Source organism: Notolepis coatsorum (assembly GCF_963971535.1).
Source record: "Notolepis coatsorum genome assembly, chromosome: 16".
Taxonomy (NCBI): domain Eukaryota; kingdom Metazoa; phylum Chordata; class Actinopteri; order Aulopiformes; family Paralepididae; genus Notolepis; species Notolepis coatsorum.
Window position 1 is genome coordinate 54,590,787 of NC_140180.1, and position 18,603 is coordinate 54,609,389.

Here is an 18,603-nt window from a genome sequence, read left to right on the forward strand (position 1 = left end):
TACATGTTTATATAGTATCAATTGGGGGCCGGGGTGTTGTAGCCAATTTAATGATTTTCTGCCGTTATGTTATTGTATGAAGGCACCGTGTCACCATGAAAGTGTTGACCAATTAGCAGGCAGTGGGCACAGGAGGCGGGGCTCATGTGCGCTTAGGTGCAGTCTATATGTATGTGTTCACAGGTGTGCAGCGGCAGGGAATTTGGGTAATTATCACAGGGAAGCCACACTATCTTTTTACCGTGCTCGTTTGTTTGTTTTCAGTTATATTGAGTCACTTTTTGAGTTTATTTTGTATGCTTATATTTGTCCACACTGCAAGTAGTAATAAAAACTCTCAACAGTAACCAAGGAGAAGACATCAGTTTATTATCAACAAGCATCACGTGTAGGAAAGAGCTTCACCCAGTATTCCCTCACTGGCAGCTTTTCTTGTTAGGTTGCCCTTACACAATGCTCAATGTAGAGTAGAAGTAACTGAGTTACCATACAATATACTATACAGTGCAAAGGATGAGGTACAATTCAGGTCCAACTTACAGTAAGGTGTAATGAGGTATGGGTTGTAGTTAGGGATGTCCGATATTATCGGCCTACCGATATTATCGGCCGATATTGGCATTAAAATGTGATATCGGAAAAATATCGGTATCAGTTTTCAATTTTTTTTTTTTTTTTTTTTACATTTCTATAACCTTTATTTACCCAGGCAAGCAAGTAAGAACAAATTCTGATTTAATTTATTGTCAAAAGTATGCATAATGTTGTGTTAATTCCACAACAAGAGATATGTAATGTTAATTACCTGAAATTATTCCGTTTTTTGGGGGGGGGGAACCCTGCATATATCGGTATCGGTTGATATCGGTATCGGAAATTAAGAGTTGGACAATATCGGTATATCGGTATCGGTAAAAAAGCCAATATCGAGCATCCCTAGTTTTAGTGCAAATTCTTTACCAATAAATATAAAGTGTGCTTAGGTGTTCTAAAGTGGTTAAAGTGGGTGCTGCAGTGAGTTGTATGTTTAAAGTGAGTGTGTGCGTGTGGATGTGTGTGCTGTGAGCTGTGAGTGCATTTGATGGTTGTTACATATTGTTATTGTTCGTTGAGCATCCTGATGGCCTGGCGATAGACGCTTCTTCTGAGTCTCTCTGTGCTTGCCATGAGACTCCGGTATCGCTTGCCTGACCGCAGCAGTTCAAAGAGGCAGTTGTTTTGCTGGCTTGAGTCTTTGATAATTCTCTTAGCCTTGCCCATGCACCGCTTGTTGTAAATGCCCTGGAGAGTGGGAAGCCCCCCTCCAATTGTGCGTTCGGCTGAACGGGCCACTCTCTGTAGTTTGCTACGGTCTTGTGCGGTGCTATTCCCAAACCAGGATGTGATATTGCCAGTCAGGATGCTCTCTATTGTGCATGAGTAGAAGTTCTTAAGGATCTTCTGACTGACTTGGAACTTCCTTAGGCGCCTGAGGAAGTAGAGGCGTTGCCGTGCCTTCTTCACAACACTGTCAATGTGTGTGGTCCATGTCAAGTCCTCGGATATGTGGACTCCGAGGTACTTAAAACTGTTGACTCTCTCAACCGGTGCCCCGTCGATGCTGAGGGGGCTGTAGTCCCTGACCCCCGACCTCCTGAAGTCCACAATCATCTCTTTTGTTTTGCTGACGTTCAGGGAGAGGCTGTTCTCTCTACACCATCCCGCTAGAACCTTGACCTCCTCCAGGTAGGCCCTCTCGTCGTTTGCAGAGATCAGGCCCACCACTACTGTGTCGTCAGCAAATTTGATGATTGTGTTGTTGTTCCGCTGTGCCACACAGTCATGTGTGTACAGGGAGTAGAGGAGGGGACTCAGAACACAGCCCTGGGGGGCCCCTATGTTGAGAGTGATGGATGAGGAGGTGCAGTTGCCTGCTCTCACCACCTGAGGTCTGCCCGTCAGGAAGTCCAAGACCCACTGGCAGAGGTCATAGTTCAAGCCCAGGTCCCTGAGCTTGGCTATGAGTTTGGAGCGGACTATGGTATTGAATGCTGAGCTGTGTTCTGTTCTGTATTGGAGTGTCGCAGATAGTTTCGTTCTGTGTCACGCTCCTCCATGTTTGTTGTGTGGGGTCGGGAATTAAGTAAAATACTGACACAAAGCAATTCTGCTGCTTTTTTACGACAATAGCGATAGAAAAGATAGAGGAAATGGAATTGTTCTCTTGTCCCACGATATATCTCATCATATCAAACAGACCTAGGCTGCATGCTAGGGTCTGCAAACACATCGACACATCGTCACACCGCTATATTGTTGATGCTGCTGACACTTTTGTTCCATGTACAAATGTATACCTCTATTATCGTGAACAATGTGATGTGGCACAGACCTGTAGAGAATAGAATGTTTTGACAGTTCACTGTCCTACACCATGATTCCTAAACACTTCCTAAAACAGGTCTTAAGCTCAGTTCAAGGGTAAACCTCATTTATGATGAATTGAAAATGGGGGACCCTGATGTAAACAAGATGAAAGTCTTTCTCTGGACTGCATCCCCTTAACAATTATGTGTATTAAGCTGTACTGTATTGTACCCATTCTGCAATCTGTTAATACAAATTAAAATCAATCAATCAATCAACACTTTTTTGGATTTTATCATTTTGAGGAACCAAAGTGTTCCCAAAACGTGTCAACGCCTATACAGTAAGTGTATACAGGCCCCTACTAGTCAGCAGGTTTCTCACATTGTCTGTTTGTTCAGTTCTGTTTTCTCCTTCACTCTGCATCCCCCTGTTGGTGATGTTTGTTTAGCAGATAAAGGTTGATACTGTCGTTGTAAACTTGTAGGTACAGGTGTGGTGGTGTGGAGTAATGATGAATTATGCCCCATCCTCATACAGTAGATCCATAATCATTAACTCATTACCATGAACTCATTAATCATTCAAATTAATCTGCTCTAGCTTTCTTCATTGAACGTCCACTTCCTGGTTAGCTCCAATTCAGCTAACTCAGCATATATAATATATATACTGTAGATACATAGATATAGATAGTGCATCATTTTGTAAGAAGGGGTAGACAGATACAAGACGGAACAAGAGCAACAGGGCGAGTGATAGCCTAATGCCCCCAAAATGTTGAGATACCCCTACCGGAGGTAGAACAAAACACAACATTGTTTTTCCTCATCTCTAAGGTCTCCCATATATAATGGATTCTTGTATAAAAATATTTTACTGCAAAAATAGGTAAATTGATAGATATTGTTATACACCCCCAAAGGAAAAAATAGCCAAAATATAGCCTGGCCTTATGGAGTTGAGACATATAAACTCATGTAGATTAATAATACAAGCTCCAAGAGCTTTCAAAATTGGCATGGTGGCAGTCAGACAGTTTCTTAACATAATAGAAAAACCTGGATGTGAATATCTTAATGCATGTAGGAAATATATACCTATGTACACATACTTAAAATAAGCGGAAATGTAAAAAATGAATATCTCTGCAGAATGTTCTCATTTACTTTGTAGTACCTCTGCCATGGATTGTCATAGAAACACAGATGAGGGCTTTTCGGAAAGGTGTGGTTGTGCTGAATCCAGCAATACCTGTGTAAATATAGCATGCATGGTCAGGGACTTACATCAGTAAATGTATGAGGTGTCCTAAATGAAAGAAAATGAAACATTTACATAATGAAGTCTTCAGTCCAAAGCCCATTATCAGTGGTGAGAAGCATGTTGACAAATTCAATGTTACTGAAAAGTAAAGTCACTTGAGGTAATGTTCTGGTCTATGTTAATATATTTATAATACATTATACATTTCATATGATACATTTTATGATACTTCATATGGAAACAAAGATCCAATTAAATCAGGTTGAAATTGAAATAGAACACCTTTATTTCAATCTACAGCAACACATCACTGTCACTCATCCACATTATCATCAGTGACAAAATGGATCATATTTGGGCAGTCAGGGAAAGAGCAAGAGCAAAACTCAGTGCAAGTCAAGCCCACTGAAAGACATTGGCTCTCATTCCCGAACATTTTTCAAAGATATATTCTGGAAGACTTATCTTGGAACCACTGAGACATAATCTATGACAAGTACACTCCGAGTCCTGAACGTGCTGGAGATATGTCTTAAGTGGCTGAAACGGTCGCAGAAATGATATGATCTGATATCTGCTTGGAGAATGGCATTCTGTCGTAAACTCCAAAGCGCGTTCCCGTTCAGCTCATTTGCATACAAAACACTGCCTCCATAGCTCCTTATAAGGCAACTGGTGACGCAGCTGTGTGAAATGGAATGGCGGAAGTGCTTTGCGAGCCGCGTGATTACGAAACCTAGCGTCAGTCAGTGCTATTCAGAGAACGTCTCCGAGAAATGCGGCTAGGTTTCGTAATCACGCTTGCGCCCATCAAAACTAGATTAGATTAATGTATTGGCATCATATACAGCTCGCGGTACACACCTGCCGCAGCGCGCGCACACACACAGACACACACGCGCGCGCGCAGTACTGTATATGAATGAATGAATGACATATAATATATATAGCCTACGGGCGGCGGGCGTAATGAATGAACACAGTATATGGCTTATTATTCCATAAGTAAGTCTATAGGCTACTGTTCATTCGTAGGCGCACACAAGACTTATGGAATATTAATGCAGTCTATTTCCACCGATTAGTTTTAGTTCTTATTTATTTATCCACTGTCATTTCAGTGTTGGTGTATAGGCTATAGTGTATTTCAATATAAGTTTAATTGATTAATGATATATTCGAAGGAATGCAGGTTTAAAGCTATATCAACCCCCTCCAATGTACAGTAAATGACCAAGTATGGTTTTGTCAATATTCCAATGTACAGTTTTGCTTGTACAGTGTAAGTCTATCCCCCACCCACCCCTACCCAACCTCCTCCAACAGTTTCTACGTCAAATGTACTCTCTTTTCTGGACTATTTTTGTATCACAAACAGTACTGTATTTGCAAATCTGGTATGTCATAAATGTATAGATGTAGCAGTACTGTCTATCTGTGTCATGTGTGTCATATATGTTATGATTAATTGAAAATGGGGGACCCTGATGTAAACAAGACGAAATTCTTTCTCTGGTCTGCATCCCCTTATGTAATTGAGCTGTACTGTACTGTACCCATTCTGCAATCTGTTAATAAAGTTTTCAATCAATCAATCAAACAAAGGTCTGTCCCATTGTATACCAATCAATGGGATACATTGCATGTCGACCTGCATTCTTTCAAATGTATATAAGTAATCATTAAAACAGATGTGTAACAAATAAGAAATACAAATTCCACAGAAGGCATTAAATTATTATTATTTTCAATCATTTCACAATAATTGCATAATTGTGTTTGAATATCTGAGTAATTATTTGTCCAAAATAGCTGGTTCAGATATGGTTAATCCAGCTGCCCTGTGATCAGATGAATCCATATTATTTATTTTTCAAATTCATAATTTCTTATCGTACAAATATTGTCATATTTATTTTAATTATGATTAAGTAATTAATTCCAAGGAGGCCTGTAGCGTTGACGTGAAGGAATCACTATGAGATCACAGTCTGTCAAGTTATAATAACATTTTAGTCAATCAATCATGAGATTTGATCGTGGGCTGAGAGCATATTTAAGTGTGCTCCTCAGCACTCTTAGATCTGCTCTCAAATAAGATCTCAGGAAAATTTGAGGACTCCCACTCCCAGCCCTAATATGTCTTAAATAGGCCGAAATATGGCTAAGACGAAATATTTTGTCGTAACTTCGTTCGAGAATGAGACCCATTGGCATTTGCTGGTATCATTGCAGTTTCCATCTTTACAGTACAGGTGGGTGATGTCTCGAACTTCCTTAGGTGCCGGTGCTTTCTGGAACATCACAGGTTCAATGGACCCATCTTCTCTGAGCCTCCACCCTCTACCAACTGGGTTCCAGAGAAAAGGCTTGGCCAGATGGCTGTGACGCAACACTGCTGTTTGGTATAAGGCTCTCAACACATGTTGCTGGAAGGCATCTTCTGTTGGGGGTAGATTTGCAGCTGATGAATCTGTGGTAGATGGTAGTGTGTACCTCAGCTCATCCAGGTTGGTGCAAGGAAGTCCATTCTCCATTTTCTTTTGGCCATACAGGAGGAGGGCATACTTTCTTGCCAAAGGAAAAGCCTCCTCTAGGCTTTCAGACAGTCCAAAATTGGCCATTTCTTTTAACTCACTCAGATGGGTCTTCAGTCTTGTGAAGGCAGTGGTCTTCCCAATTCTGTACAAGCTGCTTGTGGTATCGCAACCTGTGAGGGCGTGGCATGCAGGAGGATCCAAACATCCCTTTGCTTCAATAGTACACAAGCAAAATCAGTACATCTGTATCATCACATTTGACAATTAGATGAGAATGTAACTGTGCAAGGTGTATTACATGTAACACCAATCTTGTGTCAGCCTCCTCCTGGTCACTATAAAGATCTGTCAAGCTGTCAACGCCTGACTTGCTAACCGTCTTAACCTCCTCACCATTTTCAAAGCCACCTGCCAAAATGACTGTGTTCTCTGAAGAGATTCTCTGTGGCCCTGTGTTGGTTATGTAGTTGCTGACAAAGCTACATAGAGCAGCCTTGTTCCCACTGATCCTCAGGTATTTCCTGTAGTTAGGAACACGTGATTGTCCTGTGATAATATGTGTTGGTCTGCTGGTTTGGATGGTGCCTCTTATTTGCCTTTCAAGGTCTTTGATTGAGTGTTGATGGTCATATCTGTCAAACACTATAACAACGCAGTTGATGCCTTCCTTTCCCATTATTGTTGTGATCCTTTTCCAGACACACTCACCCAGATCATTGTATGTCTGAAGGCCTGAGTCATGGAGACTCTGTAGAAGAGCCATGCCATCTATGATGTATGCTGATGGTTCTGCAACATTAGGCAGCTGCTGTATCTCTTCAACTACAGACTCCAGTTTCTTAGCAAGGTCAGCTTTTGTTGTCTTCCTCATGCTTCCATCATCATAAAACAAAGAGGGGGGGGCACCTCTCTTTGCATGGAGACAGCAAGTAACCTTTGAAAGAGCACATCTGAGTCCATGTGAACCTTTCTGAGTACACTGATTCCAACTGATGTTTTCATGTCTTTGAAGGTTGCACACTGTTTTCTTTTCTCTGGCTCCCAGAAGCTCTTAGTTCTTTTGGATTTTTCCAGGTGTTGTTTAATAAAGATGGCATTCTGCTCTGCACCGTCTTGGAGGAAGCTTGAGAGCTCTTTTGCAACTTTCTCAGATGCAACCTGACCACTTGCAATGTTGATCAGTTCCTCAGGAATGCTATCGAGATCAAACGGGTTCTGCTTCTGCTCCACTGCTTCCATTATCTTCTGTATGTCTCTCTCATCTCTGTCCATCCTAGATGCTCCATGCTCCTGGTGTGCTTTCGGGCACTTTGCATCAGTGTCACAAAGCTCTTTCATGGCATCCACATATGCTGTGGTCACATGTCTTGTCATCAACCATCTTGTGAGAGCTCCCTTTCGTAATGTGAAGCCAACAACTCCACCCTGACTCTTGCCTTCTCGGTTGATGGTTTGCTCCAGTGCCTGATCAGTAGCAACACAGTTGAAGTTTCGATCCTCCGACTGGCGAACAACAAATCCACCTTGTTGCATGAATGTGTATGCTTCTGGTTGTTCATGTTCAAGGGCTTTTATTTCGGCAACATAGACGGGCATGTTTGGTCCTTCCAGCAGCTCTGAACCAAGGCATAACTTCACACATGCAATTCAGGTGAAGTTGAAAGTCTGCTTCACGCTCGGAACGAAGCATCCTTAGCAACAGATCAGCACCCTTTAGGAACGTTAACCAGTATCCAAAGGTTGCTGATTGCTTAACTCCCTCATTTGTGAACATCTGGATACTGTTCTGGATCTCATAAAGTTCAGTCTCCACCTCACCGATGAGCTGTTGAGCAGTGGCCTTGTCATTATCATGAAATGCATGCTGTACATGTCGTAGGAGTTGCTCTTGTGCTCCAGTCATTGCACATTGGCCTTGCTTTTCAAGCCATGATTGTGTAACGGATATGTACCGCGATAGTGTGACTACGGTACATAGAAGTAAAACTCGCTCCCCTGAGGCATCCAGACTGAGCGCTTAGAGAGGATATCCTTTCTTGGCACAGCGGTCTGTGTTGCTGGCCCCGGTGCGGACGCCCGGGGTTCCACTCCCACTCAAGGCATGGTCGAAGTGTTTGGCAGGTACAGTGTTGTACCGGCTACAATTACATGGCTTTCCAGAAGAGCCGGAACATGGCCTCAGAGGCTAGTTTTATGCTCCTTACTCCTCTTGCCAGCTGTTTCCCTTGAAGCAATTGTCGAGCTGTTCCCTCTGCATACACATCTGACTCAGTTAGTATGTCAAAGAGTCCGCCATCACCATAGAGCTTTCCGATGCTTGCAAGGTAAGCCATCATGATATGCATACCTCCCAGTCTCATTGTGATCTTTCCTTGTAAGAGTGGTGGTTTGCTCCACAAGATCTGTTGCACTTTACTATAAATTGCTAGGTCTGCAGTCACAAGAATATGGTGTTGTCCCAGTTCTGCAGCAAGCTGTACAAGTCGTATCATAGATGTGTAAATGGTGGACAATTCTGTGGGTGATTCTCTTATGAAGGGCATGTAGAGTACACTGGCTACTGGACAAGCAGTGTCTGACGTGAAGGCATTGAATGCAGACCATGCAGGGACATGCTGCTGATTCTCACTTATGTTTCGGGCCAGCTTCCATACCAGATCTCTATCTTCAGCTGCTTTATAGACTGCTGTGTTTGTGTGCAGTATCTCAAGTTTGGGAAGTTCAGGTGGTTCTGGCCGCTTTGGAGATTTGATGTATCTTTAATCAAAATTGAAATGAGAAGATAAGCTTGTGATCATATGCATTAAATATCAAATCAGAATAATCTAAATACATTTATACTGACCCCCCCCCCCATAATTTTTTTGTATTTCATGTGACTGAGCAAATACATAACATAAACAGATTTCAGATAAAAAAAGAAATACACAAAATGTACCTGTGAAGTTTATCTCCGTTCAAGTCAAATGTGTTTAAGGTGGTGAGAAACCTCTCTGGGACCCGTGCCAGGCATTTATCTGCTGTGGAGACATCTCTTCGGTACACAACAGAAGCCATAGCATGGGTTGTATGCTTCCCATCCAGAGTGTCCTCATTTTGATCAAAGTTGTCGATGACTGCATCAACAATTCCGTGTTCAGAGACTCCAGTGAGGCCAGTTGGGATGTAGACACCACTCTCTGTCCTTGATATCTGGTCTGCTGCCACAGATGTGAAGAAGTGCCTAACCTCTGTATAGGAAATGCAGTGCCCCATTGCACTGAGCTCATCGATGAGTGTCTTACTACCAAACTCATGATGAATCAAAATGGCAAGTCCCAGTGTGATTGGCGTCTTGATGTGACAGCACTGTGCAATGAGATCATGGCAGATTGCAATCACACAGATTGTCCTTCAAAGCTGGTTCCTCATCACATGTTTGGTAATGTCTGTGGGCGTGTGAATCAACACAACAGTTCACAAAGTCATACAGGATGTTGGGTACATACTTGCTCCATTGGAGACGTGATAGCCGATCACTGCTGACATATGATTTACAGTCATGTTCAACCTGCTCCACGCTTTTCCTCAATATGTCTGCAGCCCTGTGTAATATTTGGGTTTCAGAGAGACTCTGACTAGTCTGTGGAAGTGTTGTCTCACAGTCTTCTGTCTTTTCTGTGAGTTGGGCAGCTTCCCTCATTGCATAACCAACGGGCATACTCTCAGAGCACACCAGATCTGACTTTCCGGCACGCGAAAAAAAACAGCCTATCCTTGTAATGCTGTATGAGCCTTTCCTTCAGTTTCCAGGATCTATATTTCTTGTGTTGGACCGTGGTCTCATCTTCTTCCTCAGAAAGGGTCTTCAGTATGTCATCATAACTATCAGTCAAAGAGATTAGAGTCATCACTTTCATATCTTCAGACAATACTGTTTTATCAATGTCTTCAGTGAGCTTAATAAAGGCTTTGTCATAGATATTGGTCTGCTTTTTTTATTCTTGTCTTCGCCTGGCAGCTGCTATATTTCGTTCAGATATGTAGTGTGCAAGGCAGCTTCTATGATATTTGGCATCATACGCAAATAGATCTGGGTATGAAAGTAGCCGAAGATGTACATCTTCATCAAGCCTTTCAGATGCTGCATGAAGGACCTTGTCTCTGGTACTCTTGCCTGTACCAGTTGTAATGGCTGTCAGAGGTTCTGGTCTAGTACTGGCCTTCCCACAAATGAAACAATCTCTTTGTATGTTAAATGATGTTGTATCAACCCTACTCAGTCTTCTTGATGACACTGGTGCAGGTAGGCTCTCACTCTCAACATTTACACCTTGATGCTCACTGATGTTGGTCTTACTGGAGTATTTTGCTCTACATGATACATGATATGATACATTTATTTTGGAGGAAAGTATGTCATCTGTATATGGAGCCAGGGTTTTATGAACATCATCATCTCTCTGCTGAGCAACAGTAAGTATGCGTTGGAGGCCTTCTATTGTGGGCCTTTGGATGTAGGGATCTTTTTTCTTGCCTTTTTCCAAATGTTTCCCACAGATGATACACAGATTTGGATCCAATGTCTGTAAGACATTCTCCATTGTTTTATGAGACTAGTAAAAAGGAAAAATATACATTTCAGAATTAGTATTTTCACACGCATGTAATAAAATGTTGAATTACACATGTAACCTAACGTTATGGTATTATTATCCGTAAGAATTGTGCTAATCATAGCCTACTCAACTTAACTACTACTACTTAACTACTTTCTAGTTAAGCTAGGCTATTTAGCTACTTAGATTAGGAAAGTTAGTCTCAGCATTTTCACATCACATAATATTTGCAATGATTTACCTGTCAAGTTATGAAGTATCCATGAAGACAATGATGCAGCTAGCTACAGCAGGATCCAACTGGTAGCCTAACAGTAGCCAATTGTTGACCACACCACAACTGTAATAAACTGTAAGCAGTGCAGGCTCTACTGCCCTCTGCCGGTGTGGACATAGCAGTAACATTGAATTTGTCAACATGCTTCTCACCACTGATAATGGGCTTTGGACTGAAGACTTCACTATGTATATATTTCCTACATGCATAAAGATATTCACATCCAGGTTCTTCTATTATGTTAAGCAACTGTCTGACTGCTAGCATGTCAATTTTGAAAGCTCTTGGAGCTTGTATTATTAATCTACATGAGTTTATATGTCTCAACTCCCATACGGCCAGGTTATATTTTGGTTATTTTTTCCTTTGGGGGTGTATAACAATATCTATCAATTTACCTATTTTTGCAGTAAATTTTTTTTATACAAGAATCCATTTCATATATGGGAGACCTTAGAGATGAGGAAACACAATGTTGTGTTTTGTTCTACCTCCGGTAGGGGTATCTCAAAAACGAAAGCCCTTTTTGACAGTTTGTCACAGCACTATGAGGCATAGTGACTGAGATAGAGATTTAGAGTCCAGATTTATAGCAATGCATATACACAGACAGAATGAGAGTGAGATAAGGAGAGACAAAGAGAGTGAGATAGAGACATGGATGGACGGACAGACAGAATGAGAGTGAGATAAGGAGATATACAAATTGAGTGAGATATAGACATGGACGGACACTCAGACAGACAGAGACAGAATACGTGTGAGATAATGAGAGAGACAAAGAGAGTGAGATAGAGACATGGATGGACAGACAGAGACAGAATGAGAGTGAGATAAGGAGAGATACAAAGAGAGTGCGATAGAGACATGGATGGAAAGACATAATGCACAATGAGAGTGAGATAAGGAGAGAGACAAAGAGAGTGAGATAGATGCATGGACGGACAGACAGAGACATAATGAGAGTGAGATAAGGAGAGAGACAAAGATACTGTGATAAAGAGTGAGAGTGATATAGAGACATGGACATACAAACAGAGACATAATGAGAGTGAGATAAGGAAAGAGACAAAGAGAGTGAGAGTGAGATAGAGGCATGAGCGGACAGACAGAGACAGAATGAGAGTGAGATAAGGAGAGAGACAGTGTGATAAAGAGTGAGAGCGAGATAGAGACATGGACAGACAGACATAATGAGAGTGAGATAATGAGAGAGACAACGAGAGAGTGAGAGTGAGATAGAGGCATGGGCGGACAGACATAGACATAATGAGAGTGATATAAGGAGAGAGACATAGAGTGTGATAAAGAGTGAGAGCAAGATAGAGACACAGACGGATAGACATAGACAGAATGAGAGCGAGATAAGGAGAGAGACAAAGAGTGAGAGCGAGATAGAAAAACAAAGATTGAAAGCGAAAGAGACACAAAGAGAGCAAGAGTGAAATAGACACAGAATGGGGGTGATATAAGGGAGAGACAGAGAGTGAAAGAGACACAGACAGAGTGAGAGCGAGATAGACAGAGTGAGAGCGAGATAGACAGAGTGACAGTGAGATAGAGAGACAGAGAGAGACAACTGTGAGATAGAGAGACATACATACAGAAAGCAGGGCCCTCTTGACGACATCTTAAACAGTGTCATTTCTTTCATCTTCCTCTTCTCCTTCCTTTTCTTCCAGGAAATGTTTCATTGGCCTATTATGACAGTGAACCATGGATTTAATGTCTGGTTGCAGGATATCCCGAAATAATGGGTATAATTGTCCCCACACATTATTGATTCAGACAAAGTAAAAATAAGCCTGCCATCATATACAGTATTGAGAATATGTTAACCGCTGAAATTAAAAACTCATTAGAAATCCCAATGACCTTGTGCTCATATTAAACTTGCTGTACATAGCGCTTACTTTTGAACGGCATTTAAAATGCATTTATTTTTTTATCGATTTCCTCATGAATAAAAAAAGAATAATAAAAAAAAAGTCTTATTAAAACATAATGGCCCATAGGGCTGGTATAAGTGTGTCCAATCACGTGCCACCTTGAACGACTCATTGATATCAAGTGACACAGCCATGTCAATACGTCCAAGCATGGACAAGCGTTGCCAATATCCGTGACATAATTTACAGGAAATGTGTTTTAGTTAGGCCCCTTGTAACTAGTGTTGCATTCCAAAATGATTACCTGGTGTATTGCTCAGGGAGGAACGCAGGATCAGTCATAATGGAATTCAGTGTGTTTCGGCGTTGACCCCCGACTGCAGATACTTTATCCGATTGGATGAATATGTCAGATGGTGCAAGCCTATAAAAAAAATACTTAAACATTAAATAAAACATTTAGATTATCCTCACACTTTGATGTATCACCAGCGGTACACCTCAACCGTATTGTAAAACGCCTCTCAATTCAACTTATGTGGGTCCTTTGCTCTAACCTGGCCTTCTTTATTTCTGTCTCTCTCTCTCTCCCTCTTTTTTAGCAGGCAATCAAGGCCCTAACTAGAATATTATTTACTAGATTGGCAATGTTAAAATTAATGTTGCAAAAATCCCCTTTCTACAGTTGGATTCCGGCTCTAATGAGGCCTCACTGATACGGTCGCTGATGATGGCTCTGCAGAGGAGACCGCTGCTACTGGCGGAATGTCAAAAAGTCTACCTTTGCATTCCGATGTAACCATCATCGGGGTCATTAAGGATCTTCATTGCATCCCAGAGCAGAAAACGGGTGGCAGCGAAGTCCATGAAAAATCACCTGCCACGTGAAGGGGCCCGGCCCGCTCAGGCAGGCCCTGCATGGTGACTCAAGAGTGTATTTGCATGTTAGAGAGAGAGAGCGGGAGTGCAGGATGTATCTATCTGCTTCTGGAGCTCTTAGTGCACATTAATGTATTGATTTTAAGGTCATTCCAGCTATCAGAGACATTTTTAGATCTGTGTTACACACACACACACACGCGCACATGCACACACACACGCACACGCACACACACACACACACACACACCACAAAAAGGCGTTTTGAGAGAGATTTGGGGGCTGGAGCATGAATCTCACTCAGGTGATTTTAACCTTTTTTGGTTCTTCCCTTTCATAAAAGTCATGGTATTTATATGATGATAGCAGTGACCAGGACATGATGGAAATACCACTATATCAGTATCATGGTTTAAATGTAATTGGATTATACCATGGTATTATTTAAGTACAAAAGTGTTAACTTTGACCATGTCCGTACCAATAATGTCCAAAATCATTGTAAAACGGAAATGACTATCAAACTACCATGACTGACACAGCAAGGGTTGGTTGTTTTATAATACTTGATATTCAGAATAGCTGTCACAATCATAGCACATTATAGTACAGTATATCTTATATCAAACAGCATTCACATGACCTATTGTGAAAAGTCCTCATAATTTATGTAAATGTAGAATAATTGTATTCTAATTTGCCCTATGGTGGTATTTCCAAATGGTCATAGAAGACACAGCTTTGACATCTCTGGTTGGGTGGATTGTCGTGACATTTGCTTTTGACCCACCTTAGACCTGTAAGGAGGATTGTGAGGCTGTTGAATGACATTCAAAATGATCTGCAGCAGGAAGAAAACATCACTAGATGAAAAAGTCAAGTGGACAATCTGACAAGCCGCTGCACAATGTATTCTCCATCGCCTCGCCATCTAATTCTGATTGACTTGAAGATTTCATTCTTCTATCAACTCGGTTTTCATCAAATCCATTTGAAGGTGAACGTCACTAGTCAGTAGATGACCCGGTGACTTTGCAGTCGAAGGTACAGAGTTAGGGTGACATGTGTTTTCTACTCTGTCTGACTTCATTGTATAGCCATAATTTACCCCGACACTCTATTTCATTTTTTCAACCAACGTGAACCAAACTAAAATACATTCCCTGTGACAAAATGGCCAAAATAGCATGTATGGAACACCACATGCAGTCGAATTTAGTTCTTCTAAACGTTCTAAAACAACCAAAATGGACTGAAACAGAACCTGGTGGATTTTAATCTACAGTATAACTTGTTGTGTTTCTGTGTAACTATACCAAGTCCCTGAATGTGATGTCTATGGTGATCTCTGTGCTAATATGGCAGCCATGGCTAATGCGAACATACCAGATGTGGCAATGGAGCTAGCCTTCACTTCCCTATAGATCACAAATGGCTGACGTTACAACTTGGAATATGGACTTGGAACAAATATGGAAGGGCGACCATATTTGTTGACATGCATGCTGACAGCTGTGGCAGCTACTGACAGTCAACGTGGGATAGGTAATTATACTAACTAGACATTTGTTAAAAAATAGCTAATTCATCAAAGGCAAGATACAGTATGAAGATAAAATTAATAGAATTGGAGGTCTGGATCATAAAATGATTATTAAGCTGTCAGTGTATGTAGGCAGTAAAATAGCAGACATTTTGTGTTATCTCAGGTGTGGTGGCAAATGCAAAGGAAGTGCAAACTAATTACATCATTGAAGTCTTTCATACCCAGCAAAATACCTTCAGTTGTCTCCAGCTTATCATCCATCCATTCAGCAGAATACAGATGAAGACAACGTGTGGATACTCCCCCAGTTTGGCTAACTAAGCTATCACTTAGGTTAGCTAAAGCTAATCATGGGACTAAGAATTTCTGTGATGAGAGAAATGTCTATGAGCATCGCAACTACACTATACATCATGATAATACTATTACAGTAAATGTGGAAAAAGTGTGATTGTGCTCATTTACAACTTTGTGGTGAGACCTGTCATCAGCCCAGTTCAGGTAGGGTCTTAATATAAGCAGGGATGTAAGGGCATGGGTTAAATTTCCAGCCTGATCCAGACCTCTAAAATGGAGTGTAAGAGGACATATCGATAGCCTTGTTAGACTAGGATCTCTGCAAAAATGACTTACTAAAAAAAAAAAAAAAAAAAAAAAATGTGTTGGCAATATCATTCGAATAGTTCATTGGCAAACATAGTTCATTTTCACAAATTACGTTCTCTTTTAACACTTTCAATGCCAACAACGCTATATATCATTTTTGCATGCCCCCCGTTGAGAGCCGACAACGCTAAATGTCGTTATTTTTTTTTAGCTATCTGAATTCATATTTTATCAACCGAGCCTCCTGTTAGTACAGCAGCCTCTCTCTGAGCTCCAATGGGAAAATACCGCCCCCTATCGTCTATCCCTGTGTAACGGCACCCCATTCGATTACACTGGTGGATGTGTGGGGGGGAGCCTCCTCGCTCCACTATGCTGGCGAGGGATCTGATGAACAGGGAAGTGATCGCGAGATAGAAAACAACCTGGAATATATATTTACAGTAGCCAATAATCCAATCAATAAACACGATCGATATTTGGAATGGCGATCAGGAATTGGAATAATCTTTTTGGAGAACATCTGATCTAAGGTAAGGAGTCTATGTTACCAGTTTTAGGATAATCGGAGCTATTTTCACTGAGATAACAGCGTGCCCCGTGTGTGTGTGTGTGTGCGCGTGTTGATCAGGAAATGAGAGAATTGATTTCTCAGCTCGCTTCTATAGCGTGCATAAGTACCAGTGATGCCACAGATTACTTGTAAAAGTAATCTGATTACTGATTACTGATTACTCCTTTAAAAAGTAATCTAAGTTACTTTACTGATTACTTGATTATCAGAGTAACTTAGTTACTTTGAAAGTAACTAGGTTACGAAGTTGTCGTCGTTCCCCCAACAGTTTTTTTTTAAACGCTTTACAAGAGCATAAATTGTTTTTAACTTGTTTCTCTGCACATAACGTAAATTGTTAAACTAGTGCTTCAGCTTCTGTACCATCAAGTATGGTAAAGCAACAGTCTATGATGCTCACAGCATTAGAGCAGCCAGCCAGTGGTTTTACAAAACCAGTGTATCACATCTAACAAATGCAGGCTGCACTATTCAATTATATCAACTGTAACTATTAAATTGTTTTTATAAATGTCTCTCTATAAACATACAATCAGTCTCTCTTTAACATGTAAATTAACTGTAAATCTGGCAAATAAGAGCTTTTGCTCTGCCACCATCAACCCTCCTGTACCTAGTTGAAGCGTCGGCTAGTGTTGTGATTCCAGATGCTTTTGTTTTGTGGTGGAATTCTCCGACGACGGAGCCCTGCTGTCACACGATTGGCGCATATGTCACATGACGTGCTGTGAAGACCCGCCCTACTCTGCCTCTGATTCGCAGACTGTGGATGGGGAATGTGATTGGACCAAAGCAGAGTCACTCACAGAGGGTCCAGTCACGCCGCGGGACACATTCTTGTATTTAACCCTTTCACTGCCACACCACGTCACTCCCAAATAAGAAAAACAGCTCAAAATGTATTTTTGACTGTCGAAAACGAAATAAAATACTGCATTCCGCCTGCATTATGAATTTATGATGAGATAGTAACGAAATAGTAACGCACAGCCACTTGGACAAGTAACTGCAATCAGATTACTGGCTTTTAAAGATTAACGCGTTAGATTACTATTTTCGGGGAAAAGTAATCAGATTACAATAACGCGTTACTTAGTAACGCGTTACTGACATCACTGATAAGTACACATATACTATCGATAATCTAGCGTTTATTTGAAAACTATTCATAATAGGCAGAAAAATTACAGCGTTTCTAGTGTATTCGAGAATATTCCAGTAAATGTCGTTTTTTGACGGAATCTTTCTATTTTCCTGAAATTTTCGAGAAAACGATAGCTTTGACAATCCGTTTCAACAATGTTGACTACAAGTCATTGATAAGTGACGGGCAGATTAGACACATAGCCATAATTTAAGACATCGATTATGCGTTTTTTAACGTTATCATTGAAGTGGATGCTGGCATCCACCACGTAAAGGACGACACCCCCTGCCGGCTCTGAAAGTGTTAATTGTGATTTCCCGGAAATATCAATCAAACTGCAGTTTGTTTGTTTTGATCAAGTAAAAATACAGGTAACTTAAAAAACCAGAAAATTAACCAGATTTTCCTAGTTTTTGGTGTTACCTGAATACTTTTCAGCTTTCCTCTTTTTGGCTCTGACCTAAAGAACATAAAGTCACATCATGCTAACAGTTTGTCAGGGTCCCAACAGATGGACTGCCCTCACTACTTTTAAGGACTCTATCGCAGAGTTGTTTACACACACCTGCAACTGTCACTTAGCATTTTGACTGTCATTTGGCTGTTCTACTTCACGTAATAAAAGACCTTGTTTGTTTGATGTGTGTTTTAATTATTTCCCTTACCTCTGTGATGTATGTATCGTCTGTCTCTTTTCTATAAAAATTAATAAATAAATAAAATGTCCCTGTTACCCTTCGAGGTGTTTTGGTCCTTTTGCCAGGCCGTCATTGTAAATAAGAATTTGTTCTTAATTTACCTGCTTGGTTAAATAAAGGTTAAATTAAAATAAATAAAGTATATTCCAGGTGGCCACAACAGGAGCACTATTAGCTATATTAAAAATATGCCAAAGTTACACTGCGATTCGCTATCAGACAGCACAGTTCCAGGTA